Here is a 23,772-nt window from a genome sequence, read left to right as displayed (position 1 = left end):
GAACGCATCTTTAGTGCCGCAGGTGGTGTACTAACAGACCGTCGCACGCGACTATCCTCCGATAATGTTGACCAGCTTACTTTTCTGAAAATGAACAAGGCCTGGATCTCGCCGGAATTTGCCAGTCCTCTTTCAGAATAAATAACTGGTTGGCAACAGTATCCAGGTCTCCTGTTGTGTTCATGTTTCTACCACCTGAACTGTAATCCCTGGCCTCCAACACCGTCAGTTGTTGCTCAGAAGTGCCGTCTGCACAGAGAAAAACACATGCTCCAGTGTTAGTGGGGTTCAGTAACGCCAGCTGCTCCCCTGCTGTGTGTCCGGCAATATCTCCTGCTCCCTCCACATTCATCCCAACATCAGATATTAACTTGCTCCAATTCGGCCTCAGCCTAAACCCTGATTGAACCTGGGGTCCAACACCGCCAGTTGCTGCTCAGACGTGCCGTCTGCACAGAGAAAAACACATCCTCCAGTCTTAGTGGGGTTCAGTAACGCCAGCTGCTCACCTGCTGTGTGTCCGGCAAAGTCTCCTGCTGCCTCCACATTCAAACTACATCAGATATAAAACTTACTCCAATTATGCCTCAGCCTAAACCCTGATTGAACCTGGGCTCCAACACCGCCAGTTGCTGCTCAGACGTGCCATCTCCACAGAGAAAAACACATGCCCTAATGTTAGTGGGGTTCAGTAACGCCAGCTGCTCCCCTGCTGTGTGTCCGGCAATGTCTACTGCTGCCTCCACATTCACACTACTACTGATTTCAAACTTGCTCCAATTAGGCCTCTGGCTCCACTCTGTCTCTAGTAGTTACCCTGGCCTCCAACACCGCCAGTTGCTGCTCTGAAGTACCGTCTGCACAATCAACACTTGTTCTTGTGTTACTGGGGTTCAGTAATAGTGGGAATGTGGACAGAGCAGGAGACATTGACGGACACACATCAATGGATCAGCTGATGTTACTGAACCCCAGTAACACAGGAACAAGTGTTGATTGTGCAGACGGCACTTCTGAGCAGCAACTGGCTGTGTTGGAGGCCAGGGTAAATACTAGAGACAGTGTGGAGCCAGAGGCCTAATTGGAGCATGTTTAAAATCAGTAGTAGTCTACAACAGATATTAAACTTGATGAAATTAGGCCTCAGCCTACACCCTGATTGACCCTGGGCTCCAACATCGCCAGTTGCTGATCAGAAGTGCCGTCTGCACAGTCAACATATGCTCCAGTGTTATTGAGGTTCAGAAATGTCATCTTATCCCCAGCTGTGTATCCGGCAATTTCTCCTGCTCTGTCTACACTCACACAACTACAGATTTTAAACTTGCTCCAATTAGGCCTCTGTCTCCACTCTGTAGTATTTTCCCTGGGTTCCAGCACCGCCAGCTGTTTCCCGGCATTGTCTTTGGCACAGTTACTCCCTCCTGCCCAGCCTGGTTCCAGCACGCCTGCTGTTTCTGGGTAGTGTCAACGTCACTTTGCCACCAATAAGTTGTCCTGTCGTGTTGCGGTCGGGTTAGCCGAGTCTATGGTGCCTGCAGTTTATGGGCTTCCTATGTGGGCTGCGGGATCTGGCAACAAAGGCTGGTTCTGAAGTGCCAATAGGACAAGCACCCCCTGTAGGACTGTGGGTTTCGTTAACTGCGGCCGGCTCGCGGACTTGCAACTTTGCTTTTCATGGGTACTTTCTGCTACCCATCCGGGTTCCAGTACCGTTAGTTGGTTCTCTGCAGTGCCTTTGGCTTAGGTGCCTCCTTCTCGGTATCTGAGTTCCAGCAACGTCTGCTGGTCCTTGGTAGTGCTTTCTAGCACAGGTACCTCCTGCTTAGTAACCGGGTTCCAGCACTGTCAGCTGGTCCTCGATAGTGCCATTGGCTCTTGTCCCTTCTGCTGCCCCTCCGGGTTCCAGCACCGTCAGCTGGTTCTCGGCAGTGTCTTTAGCACGGGTACTCCCTCCTGTCCAGCCTGGTTCCAGCACGCCTACTGCTTTTTCTGGGTAGTGTCAACGTCACATTGCCACCAATACGTTGTCCTGTCGTGTTGCGGTCGGGTTAGCCAAGTCTATGGTGCCTGCAGTTTATGGGCTTCCTATGTGGGCTGCGGGATCTGGCAACAAAGGCTGGTTCCATAGTGCCAATAGGACAAGCAACCCCCTGTAGGACTGTGGGTTTCGGTAACTGCGGCCGGCTCGCGGCCTTGCAACTTTGTTTTTCATGGGTACCTTCTGCTACCCATCCGGGTTCCAGTACCGTCAGCTGGTTCTCGGCAGTGCCTTTGGCTTAGGTGCCTCCTTCTCGGTATCCGAGTTCCAGCAACGTCTGCTGGTCCTTGGTAGTGCTTTCTAGCACAGGTACCTCCTGCTTAGTAACCATGTTCCAGCACCGTCAGCTGGTCCTCGGTAGTGCCATTGGCTCTTGTTCCTTCTGCTGCCCCTCCGGTTTCCAGCACCATCAGCTGGTCCTTGCTAGTTCCATTGGCTCTTGCTGCTTCTGCTACCCATCCGGGTTCCAGCACCGTCAGCTGGTTCTCGGCAGTGCCTTTGGCTTAGGTGCCTCATTCTCGGTATCCGAGTTCCAGCAACGTCTGCTGGTACTTGGTAGTGCTTTCTAGCACAGGTACCTCCTGCTTAGTAACCAGGCTCCAGCACCGTCAGCTGGTCCTCGGTAGTGCCATTGGCTCTTGTTCCTTCTGCTGCCCCTCCAGGTTCCAGCACCATTAGCTGGTCCTCGCTAGTTCCATTGGCTCTTGCACCTTCTGCTACCCATCCGGGTTCCAGCACCATCAGCTGGTTCTCGGCAGTGCCTTTGGCTTAGGTGCCTCCTTCTCGGTATCCAAGTTCCAGCACCGTCTGCTGGTCCATGGTAGTGCTTTCTAGCACAGGTACCTCCTGCTTAGTAACCGGGTTCCAGTACCATCAGCTGGTCCTTGGTAGTGCCATTGGCTCTTGGTCCTTCTGCTACCCATCTGGGTTCCAGTACCGTCAGCTGGTTCTCGGAAGTTCCTCAGCCTTTTTGTACCTTCTGCTACATTTCCAAGTTCAAGCTTTTGGAAATGGTTTTTGGTTATCACTTTGGATCTCCCTGACGACGACCCTGAAGACGACGACCCTGAAGACGACGACCCGGAAGACCACCCTGAAGAAGACCAAAAAGATGACCCTGAAGAAGATGACCAAGAGGACAAAGAACATGAAGACAACCACCAAGATACAGAACAACAAGAGACAGAAGACCAACAAGCAGAAGAACAAAAAACAGAAGAACATTAAGCATAAGACTAAAAATCAGAGCAAAAGATATTATCTAAATTATAAGCAGAAGAAGACTAAGCAGTGCATGGGGGTGAGTCCGTTCCTCCTCGTGGTGCCCCTGGAAAATGCCTGCTGCTGCAGGCCAAACTGAGCGCGGACAAATCCTGCTGTAAATCTTTTGTGACAGGCAGAATGGAAGGTGTAATCTTCAAACTTTTATAGATAACAACTACAGGAATGCCTGTCACAAATAAGAATATGATGAAGAAGAATAGGAAGAAGATGAAGAAGTAGAATATGAAGAAGAATAATAGTTGAATAAGAAGAATATGAAGAATGTAAAAAAGAAGAATAATAGGAAGAAGGTGAAGAAGAAGATGAATAAGGTGAAGAAGAAGTTGATGAAAAGATGCTGCTGCTGAGGATCATGAAGGAGAAAGTGTGGGAGAAGTAAAAAAGAAGGTGAAGAGCATGGAAGTAGTGAAACATACATATCTGAGAAAATATAAAAAAGGTTAACATAGTCAATATCTTTGTAACTCCGAACGTCTTTAAAATTTTTTTTTTTATTCCTGCTATTCCATTTGATTGGGCTAAACCTCTATGCCTTTAATGTCTCCTCCACCTCCGCCAATACATTCTACATTATTATTAGTTGTTTTTCTTCATGTAGAATTAACCTACAAGGAAATATAGGGTTTATTTTAATTCCGATATTTCTGTCCCATTGACTTGCATTGGTTTCCGGTATCGGAATCGGCGATATCCAATACTTTTTGGGTATCGGTCCGATCCAATCCGATCCAATATTTCACGATATCGGATGGTATCGCTCAACACTAGCAAGGACACATTCCTAAATGTCATTGAGTTGTTTCTGGCTGGAATTTCTTATGTTCATATGGCTACTTATACCTCCTAAAAGATCTATTAACTAATGATTTAAAAGAAAGGTATTTGTAGGTTTACATTCACACCATTGTCCCACCTCCTGTTGACCCCACACATGCGGTGAAACATGTTGGGGGGAGAAGTGCTATAATATTGTTTGTTCTTTTCTGCCAACAAGTCCTGATACCCTGGGATGTCATCCTATCCATAACTTCTTAACAAATTTAAAGGATTAACATAATCCAGAGGCAAATTAAGGACAATCTTTTAGATCTTTTTGTACCCTCAATGTTTTAATTGTATTTAAAATAAAAGTAATATTTTTATGGTTTAATAGAGAGGGATTTTGGGGGGGATTTCCCCAATTTGGAAATATTTCATGTATCCCTCTAAAACCATTTATTGTACTCACAATTTGGTTTCAAGTATTCAATAAAATTCTTTAACCCTAGAGCCCTATCCTCAGGTATTGCTTCATGATGCTTGTGTTGTCAGTTGTCAGTGGAGCAAATATATATACCAAACCAGAGTAAATTTACTCCAGAGAGAAGAGATCCACTATTAAAATTCAATTTATTTCAATATTAAAAAAGACATACAAAATATGAAACAAACAGGATGTCTAAAAAAGGATACGTCACCACAAAATCAGCTTAGATAGACCACAAAGTATACAGTTCATATGGCAGAAAAATTCATATAAAAAAATCCATCAAAATATATACATTCATGTGCGGCTATCATGGGTCAGTTATATGCCCAGAGTTATAAAGTGAACTGTGCTTTAATATAGCCGTCAGATATTAAGTATATATATAAGACAATATAATGCCATAACATTAACCCCTTAAGCCCCAAGGGTGGTTTGCCCGTTAATGATCAGGCCAATTTTTACAATTCTGACCACTGTCCCTTTATGAGGTAATAACTCTGAAACGCTTCCATGGATCCTGGTGATTCTGACATTGTTTTCTCGTGACATATTGTACTTCATGTTAGTGGTAAAATTTCATTCAAATAACTTGCGTTTATTTGTGAAAAAAACGGAAATTTGGCGAAAATTTTGAAAATTTCGCAATTTTCCAACTTTGAATTTTTATGCCCGTAAATCAAAGAGATATGGCACACAAAAAACTTAATAAGTAACATTTCCCACATGTTTACTTTACATCAGCACAATTTTGGAACCAAAATTTTTTTTGTTACGAAGTTATAAGGGTTAAAAATTGACCAGCGACTTCTCATTTTTGCAACACCATTTTATTTTTACGGACCACATCACATTTGAAGCCACTTTGAGGGGTCTATATGATAGAAAATATCCAAAAGTGACACCATTCTAAAAACTGCACCCCTTAAGGTGCTCAAAACCACATGGAAGAAGTTTATTAACCCTTTAGGTGCGTCACAGGAATTTTTTGAATATTTAAAAAAAAAATGAACATTTAACTTTTTTTCACAAAAAAGAAACTTCAGGTTCAATTTTTTTATTTTACCAAGGGTAACAGGAGAAATTGGACTGCAAAAGTTATTGTGCAATTTGTCCTGAGTACGCTGATACCTGATATGTGGGGGGGACCACTGTTTCGGCGCATGACAGACCTCAGAAGGGAAGTAGCGCCGTTTGACTTTTTCAATGCAAAATTGGCTGGAATTCAGATCGGACGCCATGTCACGTTTGGAGAGCCCCTGATGTACCTAAACAGTGGAAACCCCCCACAAGTGACCCCATTTTGGAAACTAGACCCCCCAAGGAACTTATCTAGATATGTGGTGAGAACTTTGAACCCACAAGGGCTTCACAGAAGTTTATAACGTACAGCGATATAATTAAAAAATCATATTTTTGCCACAAAAATGATCTTTTCACCCCAATTAATATTTTTCCAAGGGTAACAGGACCCTAAAAGTTATTGTGAAATTTGTCCTGAGTGCGCTGATACCCCATATGTGGGTGTAAATGACTATTTGGGTGCATGGCAGAGTTCGGAAAGGAAGCAGCGCCATTTGACGTTTTTGGCTGGAATTGAGATTGGACACCATGTCGCGATTGGAAAACCCCTGATGTACCAAAACAGTGGAAACCCCCCACAAATGACACCATTTTGGAAACTAGACCCCCCAAGGAACTTATCTAGATGTGTGGTGAGAACTTTGAACCCCCAAGGGCTTCACAGAAGTTTATAACATACAGCCGTACAAATAAAAAATCATATTTTTTCCACAAAAATGATCTTTTCACACTCAATTCTTATTTTTCCAAGGGTAACAGGACCCTAAAAGATATTGTGCAATTTGTCCTGAGTGCGCTGATACCCCACATGTGGGGGTAAACCACTATTTGGGCGCATGGCAGAGCTCAGAAGGGAAGCAGCGCCATTTGACGTTTTTGGCTGGAATTGAGATCGGACACCATGTCGCGTTTGGAAAGCCCCTGATGTACCAAAACAGTAGAAACCCCCCACAAATGATCCCATTTTGGAAACTAGAGCCCCCAAGGAACTTATCTAGATGTATGGTGAGCACTTTGAACCCCCCAGTGCTTCACAGAAGTTTATAACGCCCGGGCGTGAAAATAAAGAAATCGTATTTTTTCCACAAACATGATCTTTTAGTCACCAATTTTTTTTATTTTCCCAAGGGTACAAGGAGAAATTGGACCCCAAAAGTTGTTGTCCAATTTATCCTGAGTATGCTGATACCTCATATGTGGGAGAAAACTATTGTATGGGCACACGTCGGGGCTCGGAAGGGAAGTAGTGACGTTTTGGAATGCAGACTTTGATGGAATGGACTGCCGGTGTCATGTTGCTTTTGGAGAGCCCCTGATGTACCTAAACAGTGGAAACCCCCCACAAGTGACCCCATTTTGGAAACTAGACCCCCTAAGGAACTTATCTAGATGTGTGGTGAGCACTTTGAACCCCCCAGTGCTTCACAGAAGTTTATAACGACCGGGCGTGAAAATAAAAAAATCATATTTTTTCAACAAACATCATCTTTTAGTCCCCATTTTTTTATTTTCCCAAGGGTAACAGGAGAAATTGGACCCCAAAAGTTGATGTCCAATTTGTTCTGAGTACGCTGACACCCCATATGTGGGAGAAAACTACTGTATGGGCACACGTCGGGGCTCGGAAGGGAAGTAGTGACGTTTTTCAATGCAAACTTTGATGGAATGGTCTGCGGGTGTCATGTTGCCTTTGGAGAGCCCCTAATGTACCTAAACAGTGGAAACCCCCCACAAATGACCCCATTTTGGAAACTAGATCCCCTAAGGAACTTATCTAGAAGTGTGGTGAGCACTTTGAACCCCCAAGGGCTTCACAGAAGTTTATAATGCCCAGGCATGAAAATAAAAAAATCGTATTTTTTCCACAAACATGATCAATTAGTCTCCAATTTTTTTATTTTCCCACGGGTAACAGGAGAAATTGGACCCCAAAAGTTGTTGTCCAATTTGTCCTGAGTAGGCTGATACCCCATATGTGGGAGAAAACTACAGTATGGGCACACGTCGGGTCTCGGAAGGGAAGTAGTGACGTTTTGGAATGCAGACTTTGATGGATTGGTCTGCGGGTGTCATGTGCGTTTGGAGAGCCCTTGATGTACCTAAACTATTGAAACTCCCCACAAGTGACCCCATTTTGGAAACTAGACCCCCCATGGAACTTATCTAGATGTGTGGTGAGTACTTTGATCCCCCAAGTGCTTCACAGAAGTTTATAACGCCTGGGCGTGAAAATAAAAAAAACATTTTTTTTCCACAAAAATGATATTTTTGCCCCCAATTTTTTATTTTTCTAAGGGTAACAGGAGAAATTGGACCCCAAAAGTTGTTTTGCAATTTGTTCTGAGTATGCTGATACCCTATATGTGGGGGTAAAACACTGTTTGGGCGCATGGCAGAGCTTGGAAGGGAAGGAACACCATTTGACTTTTTCAACGCAGAATTGGCTGGATTTGAGATCATACGCCATGTTGCATTTGGAGAGCACCTGATGTGCCCAAACAGTGGAAACCCCCCAATTATAACTCCAACCCTAACCCCAACACACCCCTAACCCTAACCTCAGCCCTAACCCTAGCCCTAACCCTAGCCCTAGCCCTAACCCTAACCCTAGCCCTAACCCTAATGGGAAAATGGAAATAAATAAATTTTTTTTATTTTATTATTTTTCCCTAACTAAGGGGGTGATAACAGGGGGTTTGATTTACTATTTATGGCGGTTTTTATGTTTGGCAGCTGTCGCACGCTAAAAGACGCTTTTTCTTGTAAAAATAGTTTTTGCATCACCACATATTGAGAGCTATAATTTTTCCATATTTTGACCCACCAAGTCACGTGAGGTCTTATTCTTTGCGAGACAAGTTGACGTTTTTATTGGTACCATTTTCGGGCATGTGACATTTTTTGATCGCTTTTTATTCCGATTTTTGGGATGCAGAATGAACAAAAACCAGCGTTTCATGAATTTCTTTTGGGGGGTGCGTTTACACCGTTCCGCGTACGGTAAAATTGATAAAGCGCTTTTATTCTTCGGGTCGGTACGGTTACAGCGATACCTCATTTAGGTCTTTTTTTATGTTTTGTCGGTTTTATGCAATGAAAACAATTTTATATAAAAAATAATTATTTTTGCATCACTTTATTCTGCGAGCTATAACTTTTTCAATTTTTTGTGGCTGACGCTGTGTGGCAGCTCGTTTTTTGAGGGACAAGCTGACGTTTTCAGCGGTACCATGGATATTTATATACATTTTTTTGATCACGCGTTATTGCACTTTTTGTTTGGTGGTATGATAATAAATCATTATTTTTTGCTTCGTTTTTTATTTTTATTTTTGAAGGGGTTCGCTAAAGGGGTTAACTAATGGGACAGTTTTATAGGGCGGGTCGTTACGGACGCGGCGATACCAAATATGTGTACTTTTATTGTTTGTTTTTTTATTTTCAAAAAATGAATTTATTGGGGAATATTTTATTTTTTTTACTAATTTATTTAGCGATTTTTTAAAAATTATTTTTACACTTTTTTTTTTTTACTTTATTACATAGTCCCTTGTGGGACATCACTGTCCTGTGACAGATCGCTGATCTGTCACATCACAGATCACTGTAACAGATCAGTGATCTGTCACAGGCACTACTGCAGACTTCCTCATGCCTGCGCTTTGCAGGCAGTGAGGAAGTCAGCTCCCTACAGGCCCCCGTCGCCATCTTGGATCCGGGGGCCTGTATGGAAGGAGTCCCCCGCAGCAGCGCTGCACATTGCGCTGCCATGGGGGACTCAGGGAAGCTCGGAGGGAGCCCCTCCCTGCCGATGCTTCCCTTTAACCCCGGTACACCGCGATCGTGTTTGATCGCGGTGTGCAAGGGGTTAACGTGTCGGGGGCGATCCGTGACCACCCCTGACACATTGTGCCGGGTGTCAGCTGTGATAATTAGCTGACACCCGGCCGCGATCAGCGGCGCTCACCAAGTGGGCGCCGCTGATCGCATTAGACGTACTACCCCGTCCCTGGGAATTAAGTCCCAGGGCACATGGACGGGATAGTACGTCTAATGGCAGAAAGGGGTTAAGCAAATATAGTGGGCTAATCCATGTCTCCAAAATGCCAGGTATTAGTAAACCACTTAGGATAGAGAAAATAATCTGTTTAATCTCAATAATAAAGAGAAATCCTGTTTCGTCATAATCCCGCAATCCCATACACACTCACAGTGGAGTAAATAGTAATAAATATAAAGTGCAAATGCAAATGGCAGAGTTTTTTTTGTATATATTGTGGCATGGCAAAGGGTTGTGTAGTCGATGGGAGATATGTGTCTCATAAATAGCTTGTCTCCATAATGTAAAGCATAACAGATATTGCTGTGCTGTTATTGTTTTGCAAGGACCTGTGGTGAGGTCACAGTCACATGACCAGTCAGCTGCTGGGTTCGTGGGTGTGGCTACAGGGGACACCTTTTATGAGCAAGGTGATGAGGGAATTGTGCAGAGTCTTGCAAATCTCCCAGTTGAGGACTTCAGTGTACCATCCGCAGTCAGATGGCCTTGTTGAGAGGTTTATCAAGACACTGAAGAGCATGCTGAGAAAAGTCATAGAGAAAGATGGTAGAGATTGGGATTGTCTCTTACCGTATTTACTGTTTTCTATCCGTGAAGTTCCCCAGGCCTCCACGGGGTTCTCGCCCTTCGAGCCTCTGTACGGCCGGCATCTGCGAGGTCTCCTAGATATAGCCAAGGAAACCTGGGAAGCTGAAGTCATGCCCCACAGAAGCATCATTGAGCATGTGGCACTGATGCAGCAGAGGGTTGCGCAGGTGATGCCCAATGCTAAGAACATCTCCGCCAGGCACAAGAGGCTCAGGCCAGGGTCTACAACCGGTCAGCCAGAGTGAGGCAGTTCAATCCGGAAGACCGAGTTCTCGTGCTAATCCCGACGGTGGAGAGTAAGTTCTTGGCCAAGTGGCAAGGGCCATATGAGGTGGAGGAGAAGCTGGGAGATGTAAACTACAAGATCCACCAACCCGGAAGATGGAAGCCTTACCAGGTTTACCATGTCAACCTCATCAAGCCGTGGCAAGATAGAGAGCAAGCGGTAACTCCGTGCTTGCTGGGCAACCTAGAAGGGGAGATTGGAGCGGTTCCCATAGCGGAGACGCTATTGAATGCCCAGAAACAGCAGTGCCGGAAGTTACTCCAGAAAAACAGGGACCTGTTCTCAGAGTTGCCGGGGTGCACGAAGGTGGTGGAGCATGAAGTTCTGACCGAGCCACATGTGCGGGTGAACGTGAAACCGTATCGTATTCCTGAGGCCCGGCGAGAGGTAATCTCCAAGGAGGTGCAGCGTATGTTGAAACTCGGGGTCATTGAGGAATCCAAGAGCGGCTGGTCGAGCCCGATTGTCCTGTTCCCAAAACCTGATGGTGAATGGAGGTTCTGCAATGATTACCGGAAGCTGAATGAGGTCTCCAAGTTCGATGCTTATCCCATGCCACGCGTTGATGTGCTCATCGAGAGACTTGGACCTGCCAGGTACATAACCACTTTGGATCTGACAAAGGGATACTGGCAGATCCCCATGGCACAGGAAGCCAAGGAGAAGACAGCATTCTCCACACCAGACGGGTGCTTCCAGTATGTCCGGATGCCGTTTGGCCTGCAGGGAGCTCCGGCAACCTTCCAGAGGGCTATGGATAGAATGCTTGCTGTTATGAATGAGTCACCGTAGGAGGTAAAAGCAGAAATACAAGCTAAGTCCAAAAAACCAGAGAAGTTGGCAACTATCAGATTGCAGACCCCTGAACCTATCAACACAACTAGCAGTAGCCGTGGGGGGTTCCTACGATGCCCTAGACCCCTCGATCACAGCCGGAGAAATACATAGGCCTAAAGAAAGAAAGGGGAAATCTAAACTGCCCCAGAGCAGACCCCAAAGCAATAGGCAGCCCCCAACATATAATGACGGTGAAGCAAGATGAAAATACTAACACAGACAGAAAGATAGACTGAGCAAAGACGGGGCCCCAAAACTACCTAGATAGGAAAGGACAGGAAGGCTGCTGTCTGCAATTTGCCAAAACCCTATCAAAGACATAAGCCAACCAGCTGATATGAAAAAGGCCCTGAAGCAGCTAGGCTTCAAAAACTGAATCAGCACTCAGGTATTTTCAGAAGACAGAGCTAAATGAATTCAGCACACCCCAGCAGGGAATGGCACAAATCCAGAAAAACAAAGTCAAAGCGCAAAAGCAAAAGGCCGAGCAGCAAACTTAGCTTTGGAGGAGCAGGAATTCAGACTGGTCTCCAAGGATCCCACAGAGAAATCACCCGCAGGGCAGAAGGGCGTCGGCAGCATTATATCCAGTCCGTAACTCCACTCAGCCAGTCATAATCATCAGCCTCAGATGTTTGACAATCATGCTCACTACCTTTCTTTACCAGAAGAGGGAGTTCCTCGGGCCTCAGTAATGAAGGGGAAAATGAACTCACAACAGTACCTCCCCCTTGAGGAGGGGTCACCGAACCCTCAACTACGCCACCAGGGCGATCAGGGTGAGCCCGATGAAAGGCACGCACCAATCGTTTGGCATGAATATCAGAGGCGGAGACCCAGGAATTATCCTCCTGACCGTAACCCTTCCACTTAACCAAATACTGGAGTCTCCGTCTAGCCAGACGGGAATCCAGTACTTTCTCTACCTCATACTCCATGTTACCTTCAGCCAATACAGGGTCTGGAGGTGCCACCCCCGGAACAACAGGTTCAACAAACCTCTTCAACAAAGATTTATGGAACACATTATGGATTTTAAATGTGACAGGAAGAGCCAAACGAAAAGAGACCGGATTAATAATCTCCACAATCTTGTAAGGTCCAATAAATCTAGGCTTAAACTTAGGAGAAGCCACCTTCATAGCAATATTTGTTGATGATAACCACACCATATCACCAACCTTAAACTGGGGACCAATGGTCCTATGTCGGTTGGAAAACCGCTGGGCCTTCTCCTGGGAGAGAGATAACTTATCCACCACTTGGTCCCAGATCTGGTGCATTCTCTCCACCACAGTGTCAACACCTGGGCAGGCAGAGGGCTCCACCTGCCCTGAAGAAAATCGAGGATGAAACCCAAAGTTACAAAAAAAAGGTGACATCAAAGTGGCAGAACTAGCTCTATTATTCAAAGCAAATCCGGCCAAGGGCAAAAATGAAACCCAATCATCCTGATCAGCAGAAATAAAACATCTCAAATATGACTCCAAGGTCTGGTTTGTTCTCTCTGTCTGCCCATTGGTCTGAGGGTGAAAAGCAGAGGAGAAGGACAACTGAATTCCCAGCCTGGAACAGAAAGTTCTCCAAAATCTAGACACAAACTGCACTCCTCTGTCAGATACAATGTTCTCAGGAATCCCGTGCAAACGAACCACCTGTTGTAAAAACAGGGGCACCAACTCAGAGGAAGACGGCAACTTAGGGAGTGGTACAAGATGAACCATCTTAGAGAACCTATCACAAATCACCCAAATAACAGTCATCCTTTGAGAGACAGGCATATCAGAGATGAAATCCATTGAAATATGGGTCCATGGCCTCTTGGGGACAGGCAAAGGCATCAACAACCCACTAGAGCGAGAACACGATTTAGACCGGGAGCACGTCCCACAGGACTGCACAAAATTCCTGACATCACGAGACAAGGAGGGCCACCAAAAAAACCGACTCACCAGATCTCTAGTACCAAAAATACCTGGATGACCAGCTAAAGCAGAGCAATGAACTTCAGACATCACTCTCTTCTTCCACTGATCAGGAACATACAACTTTCCACTGGGACAACGCTCAGGTTTTTCCTCCTGGAACTCTTCCAGAGCACGTCTCAAATCGGGCGAGATGGCAGAAAGAACTACCCCTTCGCCTAAGATGGTAGCAGGCTTGGTCACCACAGGAGAATCAGCAAGGAAGCTCCTAGAGAGGGCGTCTGCCTTGACATTCTTTGTTCCAGGAAGAAAAGAAACCACAAAATCAAAACGTGTAAAAAACAAGGCCCACCTAGCCTGTCTAGGGTTCAAGCGCTTAGCCGACTATAGGTAAATCAAATTCTTGTGGTCAGTGAGGACCACGACTTGATGCTTAGCTCCCTCCAACCAATGTCTCCACTCCTCAAATGCCCATTTCATGGCCAACAGTTCCCTATTCCCCACATCATAGTTACGTTCAGATGGAGAGAACTTTCGGGAAAAGAAAGCACAGGGATTCATTTTAGATGTTACAGGATCCTTTTGGGACAAAACAGCTCCTGCACCAATCTCAGAAGCATCCACCTCTACCTGGAATGGAAGTAAGACATCAGGTTGCCGCAAAACCGGGGCGGAGGTGAATCTTCGCTTCAACTCCTGAAAGGAAGAAACAGCCTCCGGAGACCAATTTAACACATCAGCACCCTTTTTAGTCAAATCAGTCAATGGCTTGGCAATACTAGAAAATTTTGCTATAAATTTCCGATAAAAGTTAGCAAAACCCAAAAACTTCTGGAGGGTCTTCAAAGAAGTGGGCTGAACCCAATCGTGAATGGCCTGTACCTTGGCCGGGTCCATTTCAATAGTTGACGGGGACAAAATAAATCCCAAAAAAGAAATCCTCTGTACTCCAAAAAGGCATTTAGATCCCTTGACATACAGGGAATTCTCCCTCAAGATCTGGAACACAGTCCGAATATGTTCCACATGAGAATCCCAATCCTTGGAGAAGATCAAAATATCATCCAGATAGATAATCAAAAATTTATCGACAAAATCTCGGAAAATATCGTTCATGAAGCACTGGAAGACAGAAGGGGCATTAGTGAGCCCAAAAGGCATCACCAGGTACTCAAAATGTCCCTCCGGAGTATTAAACGCCGTCTTCCATTCATCCCCATGCTTAATGCGAATAAGATTATACGCCCCCTGAGGTCAAGCTTGGTAAACCAGCAACCACCTTTAACTCTGGAGAATAGATCAGAAATCAGGGGTAAAGGATACTGATATTTAACAGTAATTTTGTTGAGGGCACGATAATCAATACAAGGTCTTAATGATCCATCCTTTTTGGCTACAAAAAAAAAACCGGCACCCAAGGGTGACGAGGATGGTCTAATATGACCCTTCTCCAACACCTCCTTAATATAGGATTGCATAGCCTCGTGCTCGGGTACAGATAAATTGAAGAGCCGACTCTTGGGAAATTTACACCCCGGGCTCAGTTCAATTGCACAGTCATAACTCCTATGAGGAGGCAGAGACGCAGACTCATTCTCACTAAATACATCATAAAAGTCCGCCAAATAATCAGGAACATCATGCGACTGAGGAGAGGTGGAAAACACCGGAGCCTCACTAAAGGCACACCGACAACCCCAACTCACCACAGACACAGATTTCCAATCCAAAACTGGATTATGAATCTGTAACCAGGGAAACCCCAGAACAACAGTATCATGCAGATTATGCAACACCAGAAATCTGCAATTTTCTTGATGGTCTGGGGGGCGACCCGCATTACCACCTGGGTCCAAAACTGAGGTTTATTTTTAGCCAAAGGAGTAGCATTAATTCCCCTCAAAGGGATAGGCGTCTGCAGAGGTGTCATCGGAAATCCACAACGTTTAGCAAAATCCAAGTCCATTAGGTTTAGGGCTGCTCCCGAATCCACAAACGCCTTGGCGGAAAATGTGGACAGGGAGCAGATCAGAGTAATAGCCAGAAGAAACTTAGGTTGAACACCCCCAACAGAAAACGTGTGTGCAAAGCGTTTCTCTCGTTTGGGACAGACAGAAATAATATGCGAGGCATCTCCACAGAAAAAACACAACTTATTACGCCTTCTGAACTCCTGACGCTGCTCTCTGGAAAAAACTCTATCACATTGCATAGGTTCAGACATTTGTTCAACAGGTGGCAACACCTCTCGTGCAGCTTTGCGTTCGCGCAAACGCCGATCAACCTGAATGGCTAATGACATAGAATCGTCAAGACCAGAGGGAACAGGAAATCCCACCATAGTATCTTTTATGGCTTCGGACAACCCCTTCCGAAAGAGAGCAGCCAAGGCATTATCATTCCAGGTAGTAAGTACTGCCCACTTTCAGAATTTTTGGCAGTACAATTCTGCAGAATCACGACCCTGGCTCAATGCCAGCAGGGTCTTTTCAGCCTGATCAATGGCATTAGGTTCGTCATACAACAACCCCAAAGCTTGAAAGAATGCGTTCACATTAGTCAGAATAGGATCATCTGGTTTCAAAGAAAACGCCCAATCCTGGGGATCGCCACGCAGCAAAGAGATGACAATTTTAACCTGCTGCGCGGAGCTCCCTGACGAGTTAGGCTTCAAGGCAAAAAATAATTTACAATTATTTTTGAAATTCAAAAATTTAGACCGATCCCCAAAAAATACATCAGGTGTAGGAATCTTTGGTTCAGCAGCATGTGAATGAGCAAGGTAGACGGAAATTCCCCGCACTTCCGCAGCGAGCTGCTCCACACGATCAGACAATTGCTTTATCTCCATTGAGAGAAAAAAAAAAAATTCCCCCTACGGCCTCAGAGATATAGAGGAAAAAATAAACACTTTTTTTTTTTTACAATTCTTTCCTGCTATTGAGTACCCTAGAATCTGCGGTATGGCGGGTGATTCTGTTATGAATTAGTCACCGTAGGAGGTAAAAGCAGAAATACAAGCTAAGTCCAAAAAACCAGAGAAGTTGGCAACTATCAGATTGCAGACCCCTGAACCTATCAATACAACTAGCAGTAGCCGTGGGGGGTTCCTACGATGCCCTCGACCCCTCGATCACAGCCGGAGAAATACATAGGCCTAAAGAAAGAAAGGGGAAATCTAAACTGCCCCAGAGCAGACCCCAAAGCAATAGGCAGCCCCCAACACATAATGACGTTGAAGCAAGATGAAAATACTAACACAGACAGAAAGATAGACTGAGCAAAGACGGGGCCCCAAAACTACCTAGATAGGAAAGGACAGGAAGGCTGCTGTCTGCAATCTGCCAAAACCCTATCAAAGACATAAGCAAACCAGCTGATATGAAAAAGGCCCTGAAGCAGCTAGGCTTCAAAAACTGAATCAGCACTCAGGTATTTTCAGAAGACAGAGCTAAATGAATTCAGCACACCCCAGCAGGGAATGGCAGAAATCCAGAAAAACAAAGCAAAAACAAAGTCAAAGCGCAAAAGCAAAAGGCCGAGCAGCAAACTTAGCTTTGGAGGAGCAGGAATTCAGACTGGTCTCCAAGGATCCCACAGAGAAATCACCCGCAGGGCAGAAGGGCGTCGGCAGCATTATATCCAGTCCGTAACTCCACTCAGCCAGTCATAATCATCAGCCTCAGGTGTTTGACAATCAGGCTCACTACCTTTCTTTACCAGAAGAGGGAGTTCCTCAGGCCTCAGTAATGAAGGGGAAAATGAACTCACAACAGCTTGCACCTCATAAGCTATACGCTGCCGCGTACCTGGATGATATCGTCATCTTTACCCCCGACTGGGAGTCTCATCTAGAAAAGGTTCAAGCAGTGTTTGACGCTCTAAGGGAGGCGGAGTTTACAATAAACCCGAAAAAGTGTGCCTTGGGTAAGGAGGAAGCCAAGTACCTCGGATATGTAGTGGGGCGTGGCGAGATCAAACCCCAAATCAATAAAGTGGAGGCAATTCAAACATGGCCGAGACCTCTGTCAAAGAAGCAAGTTAAAGCCTTCCTGGGGATTGTGGGATATTACAGGAGGTTCATCCCAAACTTTGCCACAATGGCTGCACCTCTAACTGATCTGTTTAAGGGGACAAAGTCAGTGATGGTCAGCTGTTCCGAAGAAGCAGAGTCAGCCTTCCAAGAAATGAAGGGAGCTCTTTGTAAGCAACCCATTTTGGTGGCCCCAGATTTTAAAAAAGAGTTCATCCTTCAGACAGACGTCTCAGATGTCGGGGTAGGTGCAGTCCTCTCCCAGGAGATACATGGGGAGGAGCATCCTGTCCTCTACCTGAGTAGGAAGCTATCTTCTTGCGAAAAGAATTACTCAGTTGTAGAGAAGGAGTGTTTGGCCATAAAGTGGGCAGTGGATACGTTACAGTACTATCTGGTGGGACGCAAGTTTAGATTAATATCCGACCATGCCCCACTCAGGTGGATGAGGGAAACAAAGGAATGGTCACCCACTGGTTCTTAGCCCTGCAAGACTTCAACTTCTATGTAGAGCATAGGGCCAGGAAACTACATGGTAATGCCGATGCCCTCTCAAGAATCCCTTGCCTGGTAGGTGAAAGTGCCAAGCCCCATGGCTTTAGGCAGAGGGGGAGGTATGTGGCATGGCAAAGGGCTGTGTAGTCGATGGGAGATATGTGTCTCATAAATGGCTTGTCTCCATAATGTGAAGTGTTATGAGCTAATTTTCTGCTCCACCAGTTGAGAGTTCCCCTTCTGTTCTCCCTCTGGTGGTGACAGGAGGTAGTGAGGTTGGTTTAAGTGGTAGTAATCTGCTACCTGGTGAGGAAGATAATGATTGGATCTCTGGAGTATCAGATTGGATATAAGACAGCCGACGCCCTATCCTAGTGCTGGTGATTCAGTCTGTTTCTAAGGTCTAGGACTCAGATCTGTTCCAGTCTTCTCAAGATAAGTCTGTTTTTTGCTAATGTTCACACCTGCTCTTGTTGGTCTTTTCAGTTTTTTGTGTGGTCAGCCAGCCCGGCTGGGCAGTGCTGAATTTTCACTCTTATTTGCCAAATTGCCTTTCCTTTGTCCCTTATTAGATTGGCCTCTTTTTGCTCTGTCTCAGAATATTTCAGAGTGCTGATATAGTGGGAGAAGTCTAGTGACTTCAGGGTTAATTTTGCTATCAGTTGTGTTGGACATTTTGTAGGGTTTTTTGGCAGACGGCAGACAGTGTCTTTTCTTTCCTGTCCTTTCTAGTTAGTTTGACCCCATCGTTTGCTCAGCCTATTTTCCTGCCTTTGTTTGTGTTTGCATCTTTTTTCACCATCAATACATGTGGGGGGCTGTCTCTCCTTTGGGGTCTGCTCTGGGGCAGTTAGTTTTCCTCTTTTCCTGCTTTAGGCTTATTGAGTTCTCCGGTTGTGACGAGGCGTCTAGGACCACCGTAGGAACGCTCCACGACTGCTGCTAGTTGCGTGCTAGGATCAGGGGTCTGCAGTCTGCATAGTTACCAACCTCTTTGGTTTTCTGAGACTTAGCTTGTATTGTTTTTTTTATTTCCTCCTCGGCTACCTGTTCATAACAGAATCATCAGCCCTAGGATAGGGCGTCGGCTGTCTTATATCTAATCTGATACTCCAGAGATCCAATCATTATCTTCCTCACCAGGTGGCAGATTACTACCACTTAAACCAACCTCACTACCTCCTGTCACCACCAGAGGGAGAACGGAAGGGGAACTCTCAACTGGTGGAGCAGAAAATGAGCTCATAACAGTAATCCTCGATTCTCTTCAGGGCAAGTATAATCTTCATCCTGCCCAGGTGTGGACACTGTGGTTGTGAGAATGCAGCAGATATGGGACCAAGTGGTGGATAAATTGTCTCTCTCTCAGGAAAAGGCCCAGCGCTTTTCCAACCAGCATAGGACCATTGGTTCCCGGTATAAGTGGGTGATATGGTTTGGTTGTCGTCTAAGAATATTCCTATGAAGGTTGCATCTCCAAAATTTAAGCCAAGATTTATTGGACCTTATAGGATTTTGGAGATTCTTAATCCTGTTTCTTTTCGATTGGCTCTTCCAGTTACGTTCAAAATCCATAACGTATTTCACAAATCACTGTTGAAGAGGTTTGTTGAGCCAGTAGTTCCTGTGGCGGCACCACCTGACCCTGTGTTGGTTAAAGGCAATATGGAATATGAGGTAGAGAAAATATTGGATTCTCGTTTGGTTAGACGGAGACTCCAGTATTTGGTCAAATGGAAGGGTTATGGCCAGGAGGATAATTCTTGGGTCTCTGCCTCTGATATTCATGCCAATAAATTGGTTCGTGCTTTTCACCGTGCCCATCCTGATCGGCCTGTTGGCATGGATGAGGGTTCGGTGACCCCTCCTCAAGGGGGGGTACTGTTATGAGCTCATTTTCTGCTCCACCAGTTGAGAGTTCCCCTTCCGTTCTCCCTCTGGTGGTGACAGTAGGTAGTGAGGTTGGTTTAAGTGGTAGTAATCTGCCACCTGGTGAGGAAGATAATGATTGGATCTCTGGAGTATCAGATTGGATATAAGACAGCCGACGCCTTATCCTAGTGCTGGTGATTCAGTCTGTTTCTCAGGTCTAGGACTCAGCTCTGTTCCAGTCTTCTCAAGATAAGTCTGTTTTTTTGCTAATGTTCACACCTGCTCTTGTTGGTCTTTTCAGTTTTTTGTGTGGTCAGCCAGACCGGCTGGGCAGTGCTGAATTTTCACACTCCTATTTGCCAAATTGCCTTTCCTTTGGCCCTTATTAGATTGGCCTCTTTTTGCTCTGTCTCAGAATATTTCAGAGTGCTGATATAGTGGGAGAAGTCTAGTGACTTCAGGGTTAATTTTGCTATCAGTTGTGTTGGACATTTTGTAGGGTTTTTTGGCAGACTGCAGACAGTGTCTTTTCTTTCCTGTCCTTTCTAGTTAGTTTGGCCCCATCGTTTGCTCAGCCTATTTTCCTGCCTTTGTTTGTGTTTTCATCTTTTTTCACCGTCAATATTTGCGGGGGGCTGTCTCTCCTTTGGGGTCTGCTCTGGGGCAGTTATTTTTCCTCTTTTCCTGCTTTAGGCTTATTTAGTTCTCCGGTTGTGACGAGGCGTCTAGGACCACCGTAGGAACGCTCCACGACTGCTGCTAGTTGCGTGTTAGGATCAGGGTTCTGCAGTCTGCATAGTTGCCAACCTCTTTGGTTTTCTGAGACTTAGCTTGTATTGTTTTTTTTATTTCCTCCTCGGCTACCCGTTCATAACAGAGAAGCATAACAGATATTGCTGTGCTGTTATTGTTTTGCAAGGACCTGTGGTGAGGTCACAGTCACATGACCAGTCAGCTGCTGGGTTTGTGGGTGTGGCTACACCCTTATAATGTGGCCTGCTCCTGAACCAGGTAGCTGTATGTGGGGAGGACTACACCTCCCACGTGTGCTGAGACTCCCGGTCTGAGTCCGAACATTTATGTTTTGTTTGCCTAAGCTAGAGGCTATTTTTGGTGATACGCTGATTTATGGTTTATGACACAAATAAACCTCATGAACTTTGGAAGAACCTGTCTCATGATTGTCTCCCGCTGCACCTGAGCGAGTCACATCCCTACAATATATATATCTACCTGGCAGAGTGTAGTGGCGGCGTCTCCCTACCCCGATGCGCATTTCGCCATCTGCTTCTTCTGGGGGCTTGGTTTAGTGAGGGGAGGAGAGGTATTTAAATACCGTGCTGTCCAATAGCAATGTCTGAGAGGTAAACATATGCTTGGGGTGTATTGACACATGCAAGCTAATGCCGCTCCCCATGATAATCATCAACTCCCCGGAGACCGCTCAGTTAACCGCATCTATACAATATACAGGACTGGCGTATAGCAAATGTGGTGCCAATATTCAAAAAGGGGACAAAAACTGAACTTGGAAATTATAGGCCAGTAAGTTTAACCTCAACTGTGGGTAAAATCCTGGAGGGTTTTCTAAGAGATACTATACTGGAGTATTTGGAGAAGAATAACCTTATTACCACAATATCAACATGGGTTTACAAGGGACCGTTCCTGTCAGACTAATCTGATAAGCTTTTATGAAGAGGAAAGTTCCGGACTGGACCAAGGGAATGCAGTGGACGTGGTGTACATGGACTTTTCAAAAGCTTTTGATACGGTGCCACACAAAAGGTTGATACATAAAATGAGAACAATGGGGATAGGGGAAAATATGTGTAGGTGGGTTAAGAGCTGGCTCAAGGATAGGAAACAAAGGGTGGTTATTAATGGAGCACACTCGGACTAGGTCACAGTTAGCAGTGGGGTACCACAGGGGTCAGTTTTGGGCCCGCTTTTTAACATATTTATTAATGACCTTGTAGGGGGCATGGATAGTAGAATTTCAATATTTGCAGATGACACTAAACTCTGCAGGGTAATCAGTAGTGTTGAGCATTCCGATACCGCAAGTATCGGGTATCGGCCGATATTAGCGGTATCGGAATTCCGATACTTAATTCCGATACTTTTGTCATATCGGATTCCGGAATCGGAATCGGAATAGGAAGTTCCCATCATGCTATGAGCCTGCTTGCTTTGATTAAGCCAATGGGAATCCTCCGAAGTGTGGGCACATCCTGTTAGGCATGTAGGCATGTTAACTATTGGCATGGCTGTGATTGGCTGCCGAAATGATGTCATGATGCACTATAAAAGCCACCGCAGCCGCCATTTCTGGTCACTCTGCTGTGAATTCAGTTAGGGACAGGCTGCTGTAGAAGACTGTGAGGGACAGTTAGAAATAGCGATTCCACCAAACATCTAGTGCTTTACCCAGGCTACATAAACCACCACTGTAGCCTTCTTTGCCCTAGCAGCAGTGTTCACAGCTGTCTGCAAGGGCTGTGTGAGTGCAGCTCACGCTGTGGAGTGGGTCCTGCAGCCACGTCAGGCTGTAGGCCACCCAGTGTGATCACTGCTGCCTCATACATCTTTTATTTTTTGAGCTGCATTTTTTACATAATTTCAATCTAGTGTGCTTCCATCCGTATCCATATACGTTGGTTGCAAACACTAGTAGTAGACAGCGGAGCCTTTCTGCAGCCTTTCAGTGCTAGTGTCCACTTTGCTGCACTGTTCACGGCTGTCTGAGAGGTCTCTGACTGTGTGTGAGTGCAGCTCACGCTGAGTAGTGTGTCCTGCAGCTACGTCTGGCTGTAGGACGCTCAGCGTGCGTCAGTGCCTCACACATATTTTTATTTGAGTGCAGCTCATTTTTTCTTCTATTAGTGTGCATCCATCCGTCTCCATCTACGGTGGTTGCAAACACTATAAAGGAGTACACAGCGGAGCCTTTCTGCAGCCTGTCAGTGCCAGTGCCCACTTAGCTGCACTGTTGATGGCTGTCTGAGAGGCCTCTGACTGTGTGTGAGTGCAGCTCACGCTGAGTAGAGTGTCCTGCAGCTACGTCTGGTTGTAGGACGCTCAACGTGCGTCACTGCCTCACACATATTTGTCTTTGAGTGCAGCTCATTTTTTCTTCTCCTATTAGTGTGCATCCATCCGTATCCATCAACATTGGTTGGTTGCAAACACTATATAGGAGTAGATAGAGGAGCCTTTTTTTCTGGCTTGTGCCCTGCCGGCGCAGCCAGATTAGTATTACCCAATTTTTTTGGAGCCTCATCTTTTGCATTGTAGGTTACCTGCCTGCATTGTAATAGCTCCAAAAAGTTGGTGATACTATCAGTTTCAATTCTTTGTTCACATACTTTGAGTTTGTTTCCAACAAAGAAACCACAAAAAAAGTTCACCAAACACTACATTTTGAACTTGTGTAGGCCACATCAGCTCCTATTAAAGTCTAGTCCACACACACACACACTTCATAAAATTAGTGTTTCTTGTACCTGTAACCAGCTGTTCAGGAATAAGCACACTAAGGCCCCCCTTTGTACTTTTTTGCCTATCTTAAGCAGTCTTGCAAGATGAAGAAGGCAGGGAGTAAGGCGCGTGGGCGTGGGCGTGGGCGTGGAGTTTCAGCAGGGAGAGGACGTGGGGATTCTGCAGGGAGAGGACGTGGGGATTCTACAGGTAGAGGACGTGGGGATTCTGGGCCTGCTGCGGGCACCAGTGGATCAGCATCCCCCAGTTTTAGCAGGCAACAGTCCTTTATGCGCAGCTTTGTAGGACCTCAACGTACCCCACTGCTGCGGGAGGAACAAATTGAAGCCGTTGTCGGATGGATGGCAGCTAACGCATCGACTTCAATTACTTCCACATCCTCTCAGGGTCAGAGCACCGAAGAGCAACCATCTGTCTCTTCACCACCTGCCAAAGTGCCCAGGCAGTCAGAGAGACATGGACAGGAGCCATCACAGTCTCTACTTCTGTTCTCGGAATCTGTTGGCTTGGAAAGAGGGGGC

This window comes from Dendrobates tinctorius, unplaced genomic scaffold, assembly GCF_039654945.1.
Source record: "Dendrobates tinctorius isolate UK_male_01 unplaced genomic scaffold, ASM3965494v1 ptg000125l, whole genome shotgun sequence".
NCBI classification, from domain to species: Eukaryota; Metazoa; Chordata; class Amphibia; order Anura; family Dendrobatidae; genus Dendrobates; species Dendrobates tinctorius.
This window is presented reverse-complemented; position numbering follows the sequence as displayed.